The sequence below is a fragment of the Tachypleus tridentatus genome, chromosome 6 (assembly GCF_004210375.1).
Source record: "Tachypleus tridentatus isolate NWPU-2018 chromosome 6, ASM421037v1, whole genome shotgun sequence".
Classification (NCBI taxonomy): Eukaryota; Metazoa; Arthropoda; class Merostomata; order Xiphosura; family Limulidae; genus Tachypleus; species Tachypleus tridentatus.
The window spans coordinates 110,659,672-110,679,580 of record NC_134830.1 but is presented as its reverse complement, the minus strand read 5'-3'; the positions used below and the strand labels follow the sequence as shown (position 1 = coordinate 110,679,580).

Here is a 19,909-nt window from a genome sequence, read left to right as displayed (position 1 = left end):
TAACACGCTTCCCCGCAATAGCCGTAGCAAATTTTAACTCTTTTTACACTTTAGACCTCGACAAAAAGCTTTCTCTTTCTCTGTGTGTGTGTGTGTGTGTGTAAAGAAATATATTTTGCTGCATGCAGTGATCCATAAGAATTGTCGAGCGAATCCAATTCCGCCAGGTGCTAAATACATACCTGTACAACAAAAGCGTTGATGCCTTAAGGAAGGGAAGGGAGATTGAAGGGGAGGTATTGTTACTTACAGACCCTTTTTAGCTGGTTGTTTATGCTTCGTACTATAATAGTTGTTTCTGGATCGATTCTGATGGAAATAAACCTTTTGGCATGCTACTAACAGTTCTTATTGTGTCTCCTGGTTCTCTGGGCTCTATCAACACCATTAAACTCAGTTATAGGGTTTTGAATGTGGAATAAGATACCTTCCGCCCTGCGATTGGAGGAATCGGTAAGTTTGGGGAGAGGGGACTGAGAAGTTCACTGTTTACACCAGTCTACCATGAATGATGGCTCATTCTTAGATTCGCAGTCAACTGGAAAGACAGCACCCAGCAGGCGTCATACCTACGAAAAGAGAGAGAGCATTAGGTAACTAAGCTGTGATTTAAAATATGTTCTGTTGTGTTTGTGTCATCGCTTGATAATGGAGGTTTTAGGTAGGGCACAACAAGAAAAACTGACTATGATATCCCCTGGAACCTATATTGTGAGGCTGCAGAAAATACTCTCTTTGTTCTCCCAGCTTCTAAACCATAAGGATGACTGTTGAATATCACTCACGTGACCTTTACTTCAAATAGCTGAAATACGTAAAGAATATTTAATAGCTCTAATTGTCTTCATTGCAACAAGTCGTAATGTTTAAACGTCAGGAACCCGCATGTAGAAGCTTAATGTTATATACAATATTTTGTCATGCTGCAATATCCGTATTTTGCTTATTCTTCATAAAGATATTTGTTTATTACCTTACACAGCTATAATTGGCAGAAATGGTTTACCACACCAGTTTCAACTGGTGTAGCTGTAATACAGTAAGTATGGGGTAAAGCGAAGTTGAAAGACTGAATTTCAATAACAAAAAACAAATAAGAAATACTTTGTTTGCTTGCTTATCTGTTGGGAATTAAGCACAAAGTAGCCCACAAAATGGGCTATCTGTTCTCTGCCCATCACGGGTATCAAAACCCCCCTTTTTAGCGGTGTGCACCACTGTGCCGCTGGGGAGAGCATAAAAAAATAGAAGTTCCGCACGCCTGCGCCAGTATCTACATACCACGTTAGGAAGGTTTCAGTGAAGAAGTAGAACGTTTTTAAATCTCCGGGAGACAGTGTAAAGATAAATCATCACAAAAATTCCCGGAGGCATACACACCAGGAACTTCCTCACGTGACTCAAAAGACCCTATGGATTCGACATGTGAAGCGTAAGTAACAGCGATGCAAAAGAAACCTCTGAAGTACAAAAAACATTTGCACAGCTCCAAGAAAAATATTTTAGAGGAAGCAATATTCATGATGACGAGAAACCCACTTAAAGTAAAAATGTATCTCAAGACAGCTGGTAAAGGTATTAAAACTTCTATTAAAATAAAGTACAGAACGACGTTTCGACCTGTTTACGACATCTTCAGGTTAATAGAGTTTGTAACTGACTGTTGCTGGGCGCATATCTTAGGATTGCAGGAGCGTGTACGGCTAACAATGGAGTAATATAGGTAAGTTCAGGAATAATGGAGTTTAAATAGATAACAGTACACAAAAAAACACTGTAGACTTACACTTCTCGTATAATCACCGTGGCGACGTAATTCGTGATGAAGAGAAGCCCACTTGAAGTAAAAATGTATCTTAAGACAGCTGGTAAAGGTATTAAAACTTCTGTTAAAATAAAGTACAGAACGACGTTTCGACCTTTTTAAGTCATTTTCAGAAAGAGATATTGCTTTCACATTCTATATATATGAAATAAAAATACATAAAAACAGACATTCATATATATCTTTCAAGAGATACGGTTGATGATTACAACTTTTGATTGGTGAAAATAGGCATGTCAAGTCACGTTTGACCTCATTACTTGCGTAAACAAAGCCCGCAGGGTCCATTCAGCCCACAACAAGCTGCTCTTATTATTGTTTGGTTGTCATTATTTAAGCATAACAATGACGATGAATGCGAACTCTAACGGTAACATTCAAGCGGAAATTATGTTCAAGGATTACACATTAATTTCATTTTAAATAGGTTCATATAGACTTTGTACAACAAACTCGAAAGAAGTGTATTTTTTTTCTAAATCTAGCCAATATAAAAAAGCCAGTTTATGTCATGTCACGAAATAAGTAGAGTCATCAATATCAAAATCCATTTATCCCGATAAAAAAGTTCCATTACTGTCTATTCATTACGATTTTAGAGAATTGGGTGAGAAGGGGCAGTAGAGGCTTAGTGTGGAATCATGTAGCCAAGTGCATAAAATTTATCACAATAATAAAAAATATTGTTTTAGTTTTAAACTTAAATAATTTCTGAATTAAGCTATTTTCTGTTACATCTATTTCTTTATTAAAATATTTTTATAGTTTTGTTGTCTATACATTTCGTTTTATACTTCCAGAACATAGATTAGCCACAATGTTAGGTTATACTTTTGTTGCTTAGCAACATGACATAAAAGCCATTGTTGGAACATAGTGTTAACAAAACACATTGGCTTTTCTATGCATTAGAAGTTGTTAATTAACTGATTTTTACAAATAATTATTCTATGAATACATCATGAATTCATTTCATGAATTACCTTAATTTTGATTGACTCATAAAGGAACTTACTTACATTTGACCGTCAGACTGCACTTTTCTTCCACCTCGTTGGTCAAACTTGATTTCGCAAAATATGTTTCAGTAAGTTATAAAATTTGAGGCTATGATATAATGTGGGGTAGGGGTGGTAGTAGTTACCCCGTCGTTTTTGATGGGCTATACGATAGTTTATATATATTTTTTGAAGATCAATTTAAAGAAACTTCATTTCGCGTGAGTGATTTTAAGTCTGGTACTGAATACTTTATTAACAATATCTTTATGAAAATTCTACAATAATACCTTTGATATAAATCTTTACATAAAAGCAATTCGAATGAAATAACCATCTGCAAGTCCGTTTTAATTCTCAAAACTGTAAATGGAAGTCGACGACTTCAGTAAGACAACTTACTGTATAATGACAAGCTATAACTTATCTCAATGAACATATTATTTTAAATTGTACGTTTATTTTTGGATTACACACATGTATATAGTTAACACAAACCAACGCCATACTTCTATAAATCGAATAACGTGTAACACGTAATTCCAGCTACTGGCTTAAAAATAAAACGACACGTTGAGCCACAGTAGAAGCACTTGTACCCGTAACGAACGTCAAAGATTTGTTTTACAAGCCCAAATACTGATGGAACTTATAACCTGGTGACAGAAAAGTAAGTGAATAGAAACAGCATTGAAAAGGTCATTTAGTGTCGTTAATATACATCCACACCTTCGAGGACATTTTCGAAATTTTTGTTAAACTAAAAATACTTACGAGAACAAATACGAATAACAAATATAGAGATAAATAACAAATATACAGATAAATATTCCAAATTTTCATTTTAAACCAGTAACAACTTAACCTTTTTTTTCTTTTCATTTTTCGATTATCCTCAACAATTTCATATATTTGTGGATACAACTACATTTTTCCCCAGCTGTCTATACATATTGTCTTCAACAAAACACGATACCATTTTAATACCTGATATCCTGTAATTCATGTGCTAGTTTATAGTTTACCTGTAGAATGTTTTGTTTCTATTCTTATTGTTTAAGTTAACTCGGAAATAAATTAGTTTATTTTGCTGCTCATAAAATAACTATCTATAATATATATTTATATAAATGTATAAAGAGATAGAAATTAAGACTAACGCTTCGGACGTCCTAGTCACTTCTCCCTTTTGTAGATTAAACAATTGTATAAATCTTACTATACAAATCCTTCTGGCTTAACAACGTTTATACACATAGCACAGACCTGACGATTAAATGTTTGGCAAAACTTGAAAAATATGGAAACTGCATGGTGTTCGTTTCTGCTTAGAAAGGCATACCCATAACGAATAGAGTGTGAGTGCTTTCCTACACTGCAGTGACGTCCATAAAATAGGCTGCACTTACTGTCGCACATGGAGTCAAAGGAAATTCTGTTATAGATCAAGTCTTTGCGATCACCTGCAGGTCTGTTCCTTGACGAATCGTACTCTCTGTTTTGGTTTCGAATATCTTAGGAAAACAACTTTAACTTTCTTAATTTAAACTAATGTCTGTTTCTCGTACCTTAAAACAGATAAATAAAGTAAACGTACGTACAGCAATTTCTGAAGTTCCTTTCACAGAAAACATTTTATTGACGTGCGTATGAATGTTTGATGCAAAATCAGATACTTTGAGCAACTGGCGTTGCTATGGGAACAAGTTTGTAGCTTTAGGTGCAGGACATGTCAAAACGTCTAAGTTAATGTTTAAGGCCATTAAATTCGTAAAGTCTCTGTCTGTATTACTTCTTCCGTTCGTTTCTAATCTGATAAATTACTTGGTCACAAGATCAATGCATTTTTCTTTCTCTTGTCTTCGAGCACTTGCCTACTTCGAATTTACCTAATAAATAACATATGATTGTCAAACGACAAGAATAATGGACTCATATAGTGTGTTGCTATAAATCATATAACGAGTCGTTTAGGTAGCATTTACTCTTTATGTCTTGAATATTTAAAATAATAATAATAAATTTTATTAATGGTTATCCTTACAACAGATCAGTACAAATCTTCATTGTGGCACATAATGCAAGGAAGTTTATTAATTCAGAGCGTCTGTTATAGCAACAATTAACAGTTTCACTTGCAGCATAGCACACGCACACCATAATATAGCCATTTAGAAAAATAAGAAATATAACAACAGCAAGCAAGAGCACACATAAAAAAGAACTAAACGGCACAAATTTAATACCTTTTTATATGCAAAAAAGGCTCGTTTGGGTTGAGAAAATATTTTACATAGAAGAGCGAACAACGTTTCGACCTTCTTCGGTCATCGTCAGGTTCACAAAGAAAGAGGTAACTGACCGGAAGCTGACCACATGTTTGAAAGGGGTTGTGTAACTGAGTGTTGGAATGTAGAGGGCGGTATTAGATGTTTGCATATATAATTTTATTTATTTTATTATATTAATATAGGTATAAAGGCGTTCCTTTATATTGGTTTATTTTGGGTTTAAGTTGTTGTATAAGTAAGGCTTCTTTAATTTTGCGTTTGTTTATGTTTGTTTCTTTATTTTGTGTTTGAGTGTTTTCTATGGTTATGTTGTGTTTATTTGACTTGCAGTGTTCGAAAACGTGTGAAGGTGACTTTTTATGTTCTTTGAATCTGATTTCCATTTTTCTACTTGTTTCTCCAATATAGAAGTCGTGGCAGTTATCACATTGTATTTTGTAAATAATGTTGGTGTGGTGTTTGTCAGTGTAGTTTTTTACATAGTATAGACCTAAGTTTTGTGCCTGGTTTTTGAATAAATTTGGTATTAACTGGAATGTCATATTTTGTTACTAATTTTTTGCCAAATGTTGGTTATTTGTTTCCTGATGTCAGGAATATATGGTATACAGCAGTATATGGTTTCGTGGTTTTTTGATTCGTGAGATATATTTACTTTAGTTGGTTGATTTTGCTTTCTGTCTAGGTGTGTGCGTTTTATGTTTTCTACGGTTTGTGGAGGACACTTATTGATGTTGATGAAGTATTCTTTTATTTTGTCTAATTCATCGTTAATTTTATCTGGTGAGCATAGTTTTATGGCTGTGTTTATTTGGTTTCTTAGTATGTTGAGTTTTTGTTTTGTTTCATGTGCTGAGTCCCAAGGAATGTATAGTCCAGTATGGGTGATTTTTCGGTGGATTTCTGTTTTGAATTGTGTGTCAGTTCTTGTAATTTTGAGGTTAAGAAATGATATTTGATTGCTTTCTTCCTGTTCACATGTGAAGTTAATGTTGGGATGTATAGAGTTAATGTGATTGAAAAAATTAAGTATGTGTTCTGTAGATTTGAATCCCGCAACCGTGTCATCTACATATCTGTACCAGTATAGTGGTGGATGTAATGCTGTGTTAATTGCTTGTGTTTCAACTTGTGTCATAAAAATATTGGCTAAAACTGGTGATACTGGGTTGCTCATGCTTAGGCCATTTGTTTGCATATAGTTTTGGTTGTTGAACATGAAGTTTGTCTTTATCGTGGTGAATTCTATGAGGGTTGCTAACTGGTTACTGGGAATTTCTATAGTTGGGTTAGGGTCTCGGCTATAGAGTTCTAAGGCTATCTTGCAGGCTTCAGTGGTTGGAACTTCTGTAAAGAGGGATATAACATCGAAACTGACCATTAAGGCTCAACATACTAAGAAACCAAATAAACACAGCCATAAAAATATGCTCACCAGATAAAATTAACGATGAATTAGACAAAATAAAACAATACTTCATCAATATCAATAAGTTTCCTCCACAAACCGTAGAAAACATAAAACGCACACACCTAGACAGAAAGCAAAATCAACCAACTAAAGTAAATATATCTCACGAATCAAAAAACCACGAAACCATATACTGCTGTATACCATATATTCCTGACATCAGGAAACAAATAACCAACATTTGGCAAAAATTAGTAACAAAATATGACATTCCAGTTAATACCAAATTTATTCAAAAACCAGGCACAAAACTTAGGTCTATACTATGTAAAAAACTACACTGACAAACACCACACCAACATTATTTACAAAATACAATGTGATAACTGCCACGACTTCTATGTTGGAGAAACAAGTAGAAAAATGGAAACCAGATTCAAAGAACATAAAAAGTCACCTTCACACGTTTTCGAACACTGCAAGTCAAATAAACACAACATAACCATAGAAAACACTCAAACACAAAATAAAGAAACAAACATAAACAAACGCAAAATTAAAGAAGCCTTACTTATACAACAACTTAAACCCAAAATAAACCAATATAAAGGAACGCCTTTATACCTATATTAATATAATAAAATAAATAAAATTATATATGCAAACATCTAATACCGCCCTCTACATTCCAACACTCAGTTACACAACCCCTTTCAAACATGTGGTCAGCTTCCGGTCAGTTACCTCTTTCTTTGTGAACCTGACGATGACCGAAGAAGGTCGAAACGTTGTTCGCTCTTCTATGTAAAATATTTTCTCAACCCAAACGAGCCGTTTTTGCATATATATTTCTCTACAAGTGGGTTTCTAGACATCACTAAAATTTAATGCCTGTGCTAAAAAATACTAAACTATTTTGATACCTCTAGATGATATTAGAGGAGGACCCCTCAAGTTTGTTTAGTTTTTGTTAGGCCTCGTGAGGACGAGGAACTTTGGTGAATGAGAAATGTATGACTAAATTTTATTGACCAGTTTTCCTAGAAATCACGGAACAATCAACACACGAGCAATTGAGTTGTGTCGAGTGTGAGGCTTGATATCAGTTTCACGTATACGATAAACGAACGAGCCTACCGCTATACAATTGACCGTGCATTTGGTCTAGACAAAGATGACGATATAGCTTTTGAAAACACAGTACGGTTAGCCCCCTATTTATTTTCATTTTATCCAGTGTAATATACTACTTCCTGTAAACAAGCCGCACGTTCATTTAACGTTTCTCTTCAAAACTTTACAGCCATCGTTTCGATTGATTTTGATAGAAAGACTAGAGTCCTGCACAAAGAATGTCTTATTGTAGATAGTATGGCATCTCAACAGAAATCATCAGTAGGACAAAATCTGTATGTGCTTATGTCCGCAAGACTGAATCTTACTAAACTGGCATATACCCTTAGGGCCTCCCGGGAGATCACATAGGGAGTAGGGGGACTATCTGGTTTCACTATGCCACCCTTCATCTCTTCTTGAGGCCCAGCATAGCCAAGTGGATAAGGCACTCGACTTGTAACCCGAGTGTCGCGGGTTCGAATCTCCTTCACACCAAACATGCTCGACCTTTCAGTCGTGGGAGCGTTATAATGTTACGGTCAATCCCACTATTCATTGGTGAAATAGTAGCCCTTGAGATGGCGGTGAGTGGTGATGACTTGTTGCTTTTCCTCTAGACTTATACTGCTAAATTAGGGACGGCTAGCGCAAATAGCCCTCGTGTAGCTTTGCGCGAAATTCAAAACAAACTAATCATCTCTTCTCCTTATATTAAAAGGGTACGTCAGATACGTGTATTTATATACCACATCAGCCTGATGGAAAAGTCTGCACTCGTAACATTTCATCAAGTAGCGATAATTTCACATATTTGAATCCGTGATTCCATTCTATGGACTAGTTTGTTGAGAAATACTTGTGTTAAACGAAATAAATTCAGCTACCTAAACAAAACTACAATGAGTGATTGTAAAGAGCTACGTCATAACTCTACAGCGAATGACAAGAAAGCATAACAAATTATGCAGAATTTACCGGAATTTAGAGAAAGTATAAAAATAAATAAATAAATAAATATTCGAGTCAAATTCACGTTATTGCTTGTATGCGTTTTTGTTTTGTTCTTTAACTATGAAACGTTATAGTCAATTTCATGAATATACTTAGCTAATCTTAGCTTGTATCATGAAACCCAATATACACGCTGGTTAAAACTAGAGGGGCAGTAGTAGCCTATGGTTACAGGTTTTATGTATATCACAATCGATTGAACCGAGTGTTCGCTCTATAAGAACCATTTATAACATCGAGAACCGACTGAAATCGATAGATACATATATATGTATAAAGGCTGTTCTCGTGTAATGTTTAAAAAAAGAACCTGGTAGCTAGCTGAGCATCAGTTTTTAAGGGGAGAGAGAGATAACGGTGTCTCACTCAGAAACAGCGAGTTAATTCATTTTTTCTTCTGTTTGTTCGCTTTACCAGCTCCATTCTTTAAACCTGTCGTGATACAAACTAGATGGAAACTATATTAGGCTCTTTTTGCGGTTGACGTATCTCCAGCTTTCAGCCGGCCAGAAACGGGAAGAAAGCGCTCAATCAAGGGAAAGTTTAAGCTCTCGTTTTGACTTCGGGTTTAGCTTTCTCAAAGTACTCGCTCTGCTAGAGTCACTTTCGTTCAAAAGGCAAGAATAGTGAGTCTCTACTGTTGTAGCTGTATATGACTTGTCAATGTGAACTAACAACTAAAAGTCACAAGACAAAATCCGCTTCGAAATGAATTTAAAGAAAGGTTTTTTTTTGCACGGGGAGCTAAGCTGGGCTCGTGAAGACGGACTAAAGCCAACACCTTTCACACAATTCACGAGGTTTAACAAATTATAGATGCTTTCATACAAACGTAGAGAGTGAGAAAACGATATCGGAAAAAACGACTTAACTAAATCATACTTCCCGAAAGCGATATTTGATATATACTATATCATATATCATTGATGTTCTATATATCTAGTCACTGGAATAATGTTATTTTTCCGAGTTGTTCGACTTAATTTTTTTCTATTATATATATATATATATATATATATATATGTGTGTGTGTGTGTGTGTGTTATCCCCCTGGTACAACGGTAAGTCTCTGGATTTACAACTCTAAAATCAGGGATTCGATTCCATTCGCTGGACAAAGCAGATAGCCCGATATGATAAATAGGAATTGTAAAATAATATTAAGGAAAAAAGACTGGATACACTGTAAACGTTATTTGTTCAAGGTACAAACTCCATATTCTGGCTCCATGATGTTATTCTAGAATGATATTTGGTGGAATCAAAATATGTATTACAAATTTAATGTGTAATAGTTCTGCATGTCATAGAAGTCTTTGAATTTTCCTCAGGACTTTTGTTTTAGTAACTTTTAATTTTGTTTCAGTAAAATAGATACAAAAACTCGAAAACATAGCATCATAATAAGTCTTAGAAAAATCAAAATATCTATTCAATAAGCACATCCAAGTATAAATCTGTTAACAACTATGTAAATGAATTTCGTTGTTTAAGTCTGTAAACAGCGGAATCTCATATATAAAATATTATTTAATATCCATAAAACATAACTAAATACTTATGAAATTTGCAGGTTATTTACATATAATTCAAAGTACTTCCAACTTTTCTATGAAATAGTTTTCATAATAGTGTCTTGGCTTTTTTTTTTAACATTAAACTTGTGTTGAGTCATTCTACATTTAACATTTTCTGTTTGGCCAAAGAAACATTTATAACACACTGCACATTTTAAGGTGTAGATAAAATTCTTAGAAATGCAAGAAAAATATATTTTGGTTTTAAACAAAATGTTTTTGTCTGTTTTTAATAATATCGGTACTTATAACCTAAATCACACAGTTGTCATTTGATGTTGTTGCACAGCGTATTACTTTCTGCATTTTCAGCTTTATGTTTATAATAAAGTAAACGTTTAATGTTTTGACGTTTTGGTTGTCTATAAGCTACAATAACACTAGTATTACTTATGGCTGTAGATCTATAATAATTAATCAAACTTTTATACTGCTTGGTTTTAGCTTTTAGCTCTTGGTCCGTATAATCTGGTACGAAACATGCAGTTGTCAGTTAGGCCGTCTGGGTAATTTCAACTTAACAAAAACATTTGAATTTATCCAATCTCATATTCCTCTTTTCTTTATTGTTAACAATTTGTAAAATTGTATTTACAATCTAAAATGTGGGATATTTCTTTTAACGTATCTAAGGTTGTTATTTCTATAGTTAAATAAGCGTAGGAATTTGTCAGTTTGAAAAAAAAAATTCTCAGGAGCCGTTGTCAGATTCATAGGTCATTATATCCAAATAATATACAGATTTATAAGACTTTTCGTCAGTGAATTTGATGTTTGGATCACAAATTGTTAAAACTAGACAAAATCGAACTAGTTTGTGTTATTATATGAGATAAATATTTAATTATCAATGTATATGAGCCAATATTATCAACAATAGTATACATTTTAGAATTGAGGTAAAACAAGACAATTGTATGTTTCACAAATATATTATTTATTACTACCATGGTTTGTAGAAAAACCCTACTACAAAACTGATAAGTCCGTATTTGTTTTTCCTCAATTCTGTAATTATGGAGTATCACCAGAAACCGACAGTTTCAAGTATTTATATTATACATATTCTCTTATAACAAACTCATTAACAAAAAGGCACATGAAGGTGCCATTTTTGTATTCATGGTGGTACCTATTATCTAGAGGTAGAATTAATTACTATAGATAAAATATTTATTAACAAATACTAATTTTACCGCTTCAGTTAAAAACGTTTTAGTAATTCTTGCATGCAATAGCTCTGGATAATATTCACAAAAATAATTAACTGTCACTATTTTAAGTTCAAACTTATTGTAACAGGGATGGCTGCTTTATGACAAGGATTATATATCTGCATTACGGGAAAACTGAGGGTTGCGGATTCGAATCCTCGTCACGTCAAACATGCTCGTCCTTTCAGCCGTGGGAGCGTTATAATGTGACAGTCAGTTCCACTATTCCTTGGTGAAAGAATTGGCGGTGGGTGGTGATGACTAGCTGTCTTCCCTCTAGTCTTACACTGCTAAAATATAGACGGCTAGTACAGATAGCCTTCGCGTAGCTTTATGCGAAACTGAAAAACAAACTAGTTGTTTTAAAGTAGCTTTTCATATTCTTCCAACACGATTATGATTAGTTGTTTAATAACCTAATGTGTTCTGAATAAAATCAAACTCGTTCTTTGATAAAGAAAATACACTTTACACGTTGTATGACCAGGCTTGTGGAACTGTATAAAATATTTTATGTTGGAATCATTTATCACATTTGAGTAAGCTTCATTCGGAACAGCACGCTCCAGGATATATTTTAAATTATTGCACACCAACGCATTATTTATTCTTACTTCTCCAACTCTTTCCTCGTGGACGATAAAAACGGTAACACTTTAACATATAAATACAATAATGTCTGGTTATACAAGAGTTTTGCACAGCTTTCTCCACATGTATTATAACAGAGAATGCAATTTAAATAATGGTATTAAAACTGCTTATTAAATTAAAGATTTTTTGCATCACACGAAAGTAACAGTAATACATCATAAGTGCAATAATTTTTGACATTAATTTTAAACAAGTTGGTTAAAAAAATCCAAGTAACTGGAAAAGGGAACGTATCATTGTTATTTCTTAAAAACAATATGTTTCGCGGTAAGTGTTCTGCTGTGTTTGATGTCTAAGTAACGTAGCATTGGCTCTAAAACAAAAACAACTGTCTTCTCCATGTTATCTTTACATTTCTTAAGCTCATTTCGTGAGAGGTAAAACCACAACAAACTACTTGTATCCTACTGTGGCTCCCACATATCTGTTGCACCAGTGGATTTAAAATATACCAGTCGAGATCCCATGTTGGATCTCATCCGTCAGTTATTTTCAATTCAAAAAAAGAATCGACATTTTGAATCGGAAAAGATCTAAAGAGAGGATCATTAATAAAAAATAACCTTAAATCTCTTATCGCAATACGTTATAAGAAGACATTGTGCAAACTGCTGTTAAACACAGAAGAGATGAAGACAACTGAAAAAACGAGGGATTCGATGAGATAACTTTTACCCCAACAATTACCAACAGGAGTGCCCCATATTTTTTTTTCTTATCTCAAAGCTGTTTATTTACCATATATTTACAAGATCCCTTATACCATAGGGACAATTAGAAAATTGTACATAAAAACAACGAATGCTGATAATTATCCCCCCCCCCAATATCTCCTTTACTTCCCCTATGTAGTTTATATAAAAGACCAGTGACTTAAATTAACCTTTTGGGATTAATCACTTATATTTAGTATTGTGACACTGAGACGGGCAAAAACATAAAGTTACTTAATACAACGCAATATGCCGACCTCACCAGCACTTATCAATTTGAAAACAATACGTTTTTCATTTAATTATAAGGTGAATATAATATACCCCCCCTCTTTCTGTCATGCGAAATTAGAGATCTAAACCAATTGAGCTGTGTAATCTTCGTTCTACATAAATGTTTTAATTGTAATTCTGAATAGAGTGAAAAAAACCAATCTGAGTCGAGATATCAAAATAGATGTTCTATCAGAGGGAGTTGTGCATATGAGCCAGGCCTAAAACCGGATACGTCACGCAGCAGATTTACAAATGCTTTGAGTGATTAAATTACTCACTAAATATATGCAGGTTTAACTTCTCACATAAATGAAAAATAAGTGAATTAACTCCCGTTTATCAGCTGCGTGTTTTAAGTCCCAAATTACATGCTTGTTTTATTACCATTTACTAGCGGTAGAGATCCATATATTTCAACACAAACTGTCACTTCCCGATTTTGCCTGCTACAGAGATCAGTGTAAACAAATTGTAAAATTAATTGGAGGATATGAATCATTTTCTATATAAAATACGCTGGCTTATTTGTATGTTTCTGAATTTCGCGCAAAGCTACACGAGGGCTATCTGCGCTAGCAGTCCATAATTTAGCAGTGTAAGACTAGGGGGAAGGCAGCTAGTCATCACCACCCACCGCCAACGAATAGTGGGATCGAAAGCCACGTTATAACGTCCCTACGGTTGAAAGGGCGAGCATGTTTAGTGCGACGGAGATTCGAACCGGCGACCCTCAGATAACGAGTCAAGCGCCCTTATCACCTGCCAATGCCGGGCCAAATTACACTGGAAACGTGAGGAATAACCAGTGGAATTATTTGCAATATATATTTGATTTTAGCTTAAATTTTGTGTGCGACTCGTACGATATTGGGTAATCTGTAAACAAGAGTCATATATACACAAATATGGTGAATAAACAGTTTAAAAAAGTACGTTTAAAACGTCTGGGGGAATGGACTCCATTGACTATTTTATGGTGTATGAATAGATTATGTCAGAGGGCCCCGAGTTATACAAATATTCCCACTGTTTCTCTGGATAAAAAATAATATTCTTATTGGCAATAATGTTCAATATAAAAAATAATATTGTATAGCAGTAGCAGTCTTTAAAAATCATTAGATGTAACTAAACTAGTCTGTGTTCATTTGTTTTAATTTTTGTGAGTACCCTACTCGTTATTTAGGTATAAATAAATCAATAAAGATTATACATTTAATGACGCAGCATTTCCTTTAAAGTGAAAAACAAAACCTTGTACAAAATTCTACGTGTTTAACAGTTTCCATGAAGTCTAAAATAAGCGTGTGCTTTTTTCTTTCACCTCTGGGGTGAATTCGTCAGCTGAGTCTGTGCGTTTTTCATATAGCGAAGCCACAACGGTCCATCTGGTGTGTTTACCGAGGGGAATCGAGCCGCTGATTTTAGCGTTGTAAATCTGAAGACTTACCGCTGTGCCAGCGGGACACTCGTCAGCTGAACCAGTGTTCAGTTTCACAGTATTGATTTTGTTTGTTTTTTGAATTTCGCGCAAAGCTACTCGAGGGCTATCTGCGCTAGCCGTCCCTAAATTAGCAGTGTAAGACTAGAGGGAAGGCAGCTAGTCATCACTACCCACCGCCAACTCTTGGGCTACTTTTTACCAACGAATAATGGGATTGACCGTCACATTATAACGACCCGACGGCTGAAAAGGCAAGCATGTTTGGTGCGACGGGGATGCGAACCCGCATATTGATTTTGAAGACGAAATGTACCAGTACATATTTGTTGTATTGGTTTTCCGACACAGGTTTTGTCTATCACGCAAACGACAAATTAACACTTTGTCAATGGTCTGGTAGAGATGTTCCGACGGACATCAATACAACGAGCGTATTAATACATAGGGACAAAGCACAGATTTCTTATAAATACATGCGTAAAGATGTAAATAATTATTTGTGTTGTGTAGCAAGCAAATAGGCCTACAATAATATGGTTCATCAAACGAATATTTCTGGCTTTTTTTAAACAGTAAAATATCTTTTTCACACAACTATCCAAAGGTTGTTATATGACAATTTATACCTAAAATAAGCAAGTAAATATTTCTGAAATTAATTATTCACTACTTTGGTAAACTTTGCTTTTATATATATATAATTTTGTTTTTAATTCATGTATTAATGAGCTTGCTTGTAGGTACTACATTTGGCGCGAGAGGGCACTACATATATATAAACTTTCATAATTCTGCTGTTCTGGAAGAAAATTTTTTCCAAAGGTGTGTTATTAGTATCAGTTATCGATCACAAACAACATATATTCTGGGCTGAGCAGATAGCTCTTTGTGGCTTTGCTGTAAGAAAAACACACACACACACACAAACATATATTCTATAACATGAACTTACAGATGTATACAAAATTTAAATATACAATCGTAATAATTAATTCGAAGAGAAATGGATCATTCCTCACTCCATAGAATTTTGCATCCATGTTTTTATAATATTAGTTGATCTTTATTCATGTTTGCAAGTTGTATTTGATAGAGCAAGTCCAACCTCCTTTCTTTTCGTATACTGGATAAAGTTCACAGTCGTTCTTATCTTTAACTATATAGTAAATACTACTAAACTGTTTATAGAGACAGACAGGTAGGAAAGTACCTCAAAGCACAAAGAAATATACGGGCAAACTATCATATTAATATGCATAAACAGACAGACAGAAATCGATACCCATAGAGAGATAGACAAATACTTTTGTTGTGTTACCGTGCTTAACAGGAAACTTCGTAGGGCCTTCTCACTGCCTACCAGAAATCTATTATCAACACACAAACACACAAGTGAACTCTTATGGACTCTTGGAATACACGTAGTAAATCAACTGAACTAATATAATGTATAGTGCACTTTTCTTGGTTCTTTAAACCACTCGAAAGAGTTATTGCCTTCCTTATCTTGCAATATCAAAATCACTTCATATGGTGCTGACAGCAGAAAGCTGAAGAACATCCTGGTTCAGTGTAATCAGCGAGCTTCTTAAGTGTCGCTTATAGAACGCAAGTAAAGGCTTAAATGTCTTCGTACAACATACACGTATATTCCAGACTAACATTATATTTTAAGCGAGGTACGAAGAATGTAGACAAAAGGTAGCAGTGAACTTATAATAAAGCAATTCGTTCAATGTCATACTCTCATGCATGAGTTATCACCCTGTATCAGTTCGGTTAAAAATGATTGAGCAGCGCAAATTTCGGTCCTTTATCAATATAGAGGTAAGAATCTGCTATATAAGGCAACGCTTCTTTCAACATGGAGTGTATAATACGGTAAGAACGTGATTTCAAGTGACTCATTGGACGCATATATATAGGACCCAAAAATAATACTTTACACGTTTAATTAAATTGTATATAAAACGCCAAAATAGGCACATATATAATCGCTAATATTTTACATGCATTTTTTTTAACTTTTCAAAGAAACACAAAGTTCATTCACTGTTTAACATGGCGGTGGTTGTTTAAAATCCCTCCTCGTTAAACATTTGATACACGACTCATTTTATTTGTAAAACCCTCCTTATTTTGCGTTTAATCGAAGAAACATTGGAATGCATTACTGTATATTAATTAAAGAGTTGAAGATATTTACTCTTCACGTAGAACTCGTTAACTACAAATGTTATCTAAAGTGATCCAAAAGAGACATACATAAATCCATACAAACAAAGATATGTTTAAACAGTTTAAAACAACAATAAAATGGCAACACCACACTCCATTATATTTGGAAAAGCTTTCCTTATGCGTTGTGAAAATTTCGTTAGCAATAAATGCCAAAAAAAGTTCCTAGACCTATATATGTAAAACCGACTTGTTTGGGTTGAGAAAATTTGTATGTAGAGTTTGCTCCTTTACATAAAATTTTTTCAACGCAAACGAGTCGTTTTTACATATATATTCTTCTCTGCAAGTGGGTTTCTCGTCACCACTGATTATTGTTTCTAGGCCTATCTTATTTTACAATGAAAATATTTTAAAGAATATGAAAACTGTGGGACATATATAAATATACTTTTAGAAAAAGTTGAATTACAGACTGTGTAGGGTACAATAATAATAATTACAAAAGAAGGATATTATGATAATTTCAAGTAAATAATTATATTGGTATTAACCCTGTGCAATATATGCAACTACTGACATTTGTACATTTAAAACATACATTTGTCTACATACACAAAATAGTTTCTATAAACACAAAACTATCTAGACATGTTGGATGTTTCTCTAGACTTCAACTCTCAAACTTTAAGCAATGAGTGAGAAATCAGTCTGAGAAAGTGTACTTTCAATGATTTACAAATCATATGCAGACATCTGTTTACAAGAAAGCAAAGTAAAGGTGCCTAGGCCTATTTAATACCTTACCTGGCAACTTACTGATAAGAAAACAGTGCCTCGTGTTAAAAAAAAGGTTTTTTACATTCGTTACTAATAAATTAATCATTTAGAGAAAGCCTGAATTAGAGATATAGCGATGAAGAAGACAACCGTGATACATTGTATTAAAAGTATTTCAATTCACTTTATGCGTTTAGCAAGATTAGTTTGTCATTTATACTACTTGTATCTAAGTTAATATATTTTTTTAATATTTACGAAATAGAAAGTTCAGTATTATATCTAAACTTATTAAATAATTGGCCTGCTGTGTGTTTGTTTATGACTATCTGTTTACTGTAGTAGATTATAGATAATTTTGTTCATGATGACATGAACATTTCAACTATTTGGTTGCCGAATAGATACGACTACCTGAGCAAAGAGAATAGCATAAAGTCAGATTATAGGTTTATGTTTTAATTTTCAGAATAATCAAAGATAATGAAATAAATTTTCATCTTCTATGATAACATGAGGTCGTACAACAATGTAATATTTAAATAATAAACAATGTTCAGCTTATAACTTGCACATAACGAGAATGCAACAAATATAACGAATACCTTTATGTTTCATCGTTTTCTTATTGTATTTTCCCTCCAATGTAAATAAAAATTAAAGACTTTGAAACAAATTAATGTAAACTTAGCAATCCCTTCATCTGTCTGTTAGTCTTTTCGCTTATGGACCCAATATGTATTGCATGATAAACCCTACCAAAAACGATCAAATTACTGGAACAACATATAAAAAATCCTTACTTATATATTTTAATTGTTTTAACAATATAAGTGGTATATTCACTTGTTCGGCACGGATTTTGAAATTTAATAGAAAGCATTACATACGATTTGTTTGACTACGAAAAATGAATGGTCGTTAAATGATTATTACTTTAAAGAGTTTCATTGATGGCGTCGTTAATCAAATACACCAACCTTAACTAAAATATCTCCAGTTCAGCTTTAAAAACAAAAATGGAGAAAAAAAAAGGTTTCCAAGGACTTAAGATTAAAGCTACAAAAACATATACTTGTATGAAATGTTTATATAATTCAATTGTATCTCAAGACAGAAGACAGCGAGTAGTTTTAACTTTTAGGCCTGTGCTGGAATGACAATTCCAAATAAAAAAACATAGGGGCCTAATTTCCTGTAGTATCACATTGAGGGGGGGGGGAAGTTCGTTATTTATATAGTACAGACATTATGAGTTACGAAAACACCTTTAAAGAAAGACAAGATTATATAAACAATGATCTTTGATTGATGATTCCGCTTGTTAAAGTTATAAAAAATCTAATCCAAATTTACAGCTAAATAACTTTTTATTTTACCCATTAGTGTAAATAATAAAATTAACATTTACAACGTACTACACAGCAATGAATATTGGGTGTGGCCTTTATATAAACGTAATAACGCATTGCTTTAACTTTTCTATAGAAGTTTAAAAGCATATCTTACCTTTGAAACAGCAGACTTATAGTCTATAACGGCTATAAAACCCAAACAGAAGGAATTTGATATAAAATGTCTGGCACAGCAGAACGGCCGTCAGTGATAGATGAAATTACAATTAGACTAACGCTTTCGGTGTTCTTCTGGAAACATTTTCTCAAGGTTGCAGCCTTTAATTAAGTTAACTTAATTTGATGTTTTCGGCTTTCTAAGTGTGAAGGTCTTCTAGCTTCTCCAAGCGTGCTTTTGGCAGTTTTACGTACACAAAACTGTTAATTCAAAGAAAAGTTTAATTTTAGGATAAAACAAAATTGTTTTATCGCTTCAACATTCATGTGTTTATCACTCGCTTAGGCTTAAAAAGGAAAGTAATGTGTTGCTTCGAAGACCTTACTGCAGGAAACGAGAGGACTTCTTCAAACTGTATTTGTTCAAAGAGTTGTCCAACAATTCTTGTTTGGCAATCATCTAACCTTACTATACGTCTTCTAACTCAAACCACTGGTCTCATTCTAACTTATAATGTCTTAAAACACCCTCTACGCGCAGCTGACGCGTTTCAGACACGCACGCGCGGGATTTAGAACCCACTAACTCACACGAAACACAAACGCCTTTGCTTTCCAACCACTAACTGAGTAGCAGACGACATACATACTGTTTTCGGAGAGCCCATTATTTAAGAGGGTTAGGATAAATATTACAAACAGAAACTATATAAAGTGCTATATTTTAAGTACAACCGTAATAGAAAAGTATACCTATTTCTATTCTCAGAGTAATAAAAGTTACCAAAGTAAATGTCCACCTTCTATGATAACTCGAGGTCATTCGACAATATAAACGTCTTTCTATTTACATAATAAACACAATTTTAAGCTCATAACGTGCACGTTAAAGAAAATGCAGCAAATACAT

At 33.8% G+C, this 19,909-nt stretch overlaps 1 protein-coding gene across 10 annotated transcripts in view; it reads right to left on the bottom strand.

The window, feature by feature from the left end:
* Window positions 1–19,590, bottom strand: part of LOC143253296 (plexin-B-like) — a 244,236-nt gene extending 224,646 nt beyond the window's left edge. For 9 of the 10 annotated variants that reach the window (XM_076506928.1, XM_076506931.1, XM_076506926.1 and 6 more), the window contains exon 1: window positions 18,998–19,590. The gene's annotated coding sequence lies outside the window, so the exon portion shown is untranslated. Of the gene's footprint in view, window positions 1–1,786; window positions 1,915–18,997 lie in introns of those variants that run through there. The other variant, XM_076506937.1, reaches the window with a different exon arrangement.
* Window positions 19,591–19,909: the final 319 nt, after the last annotated feature.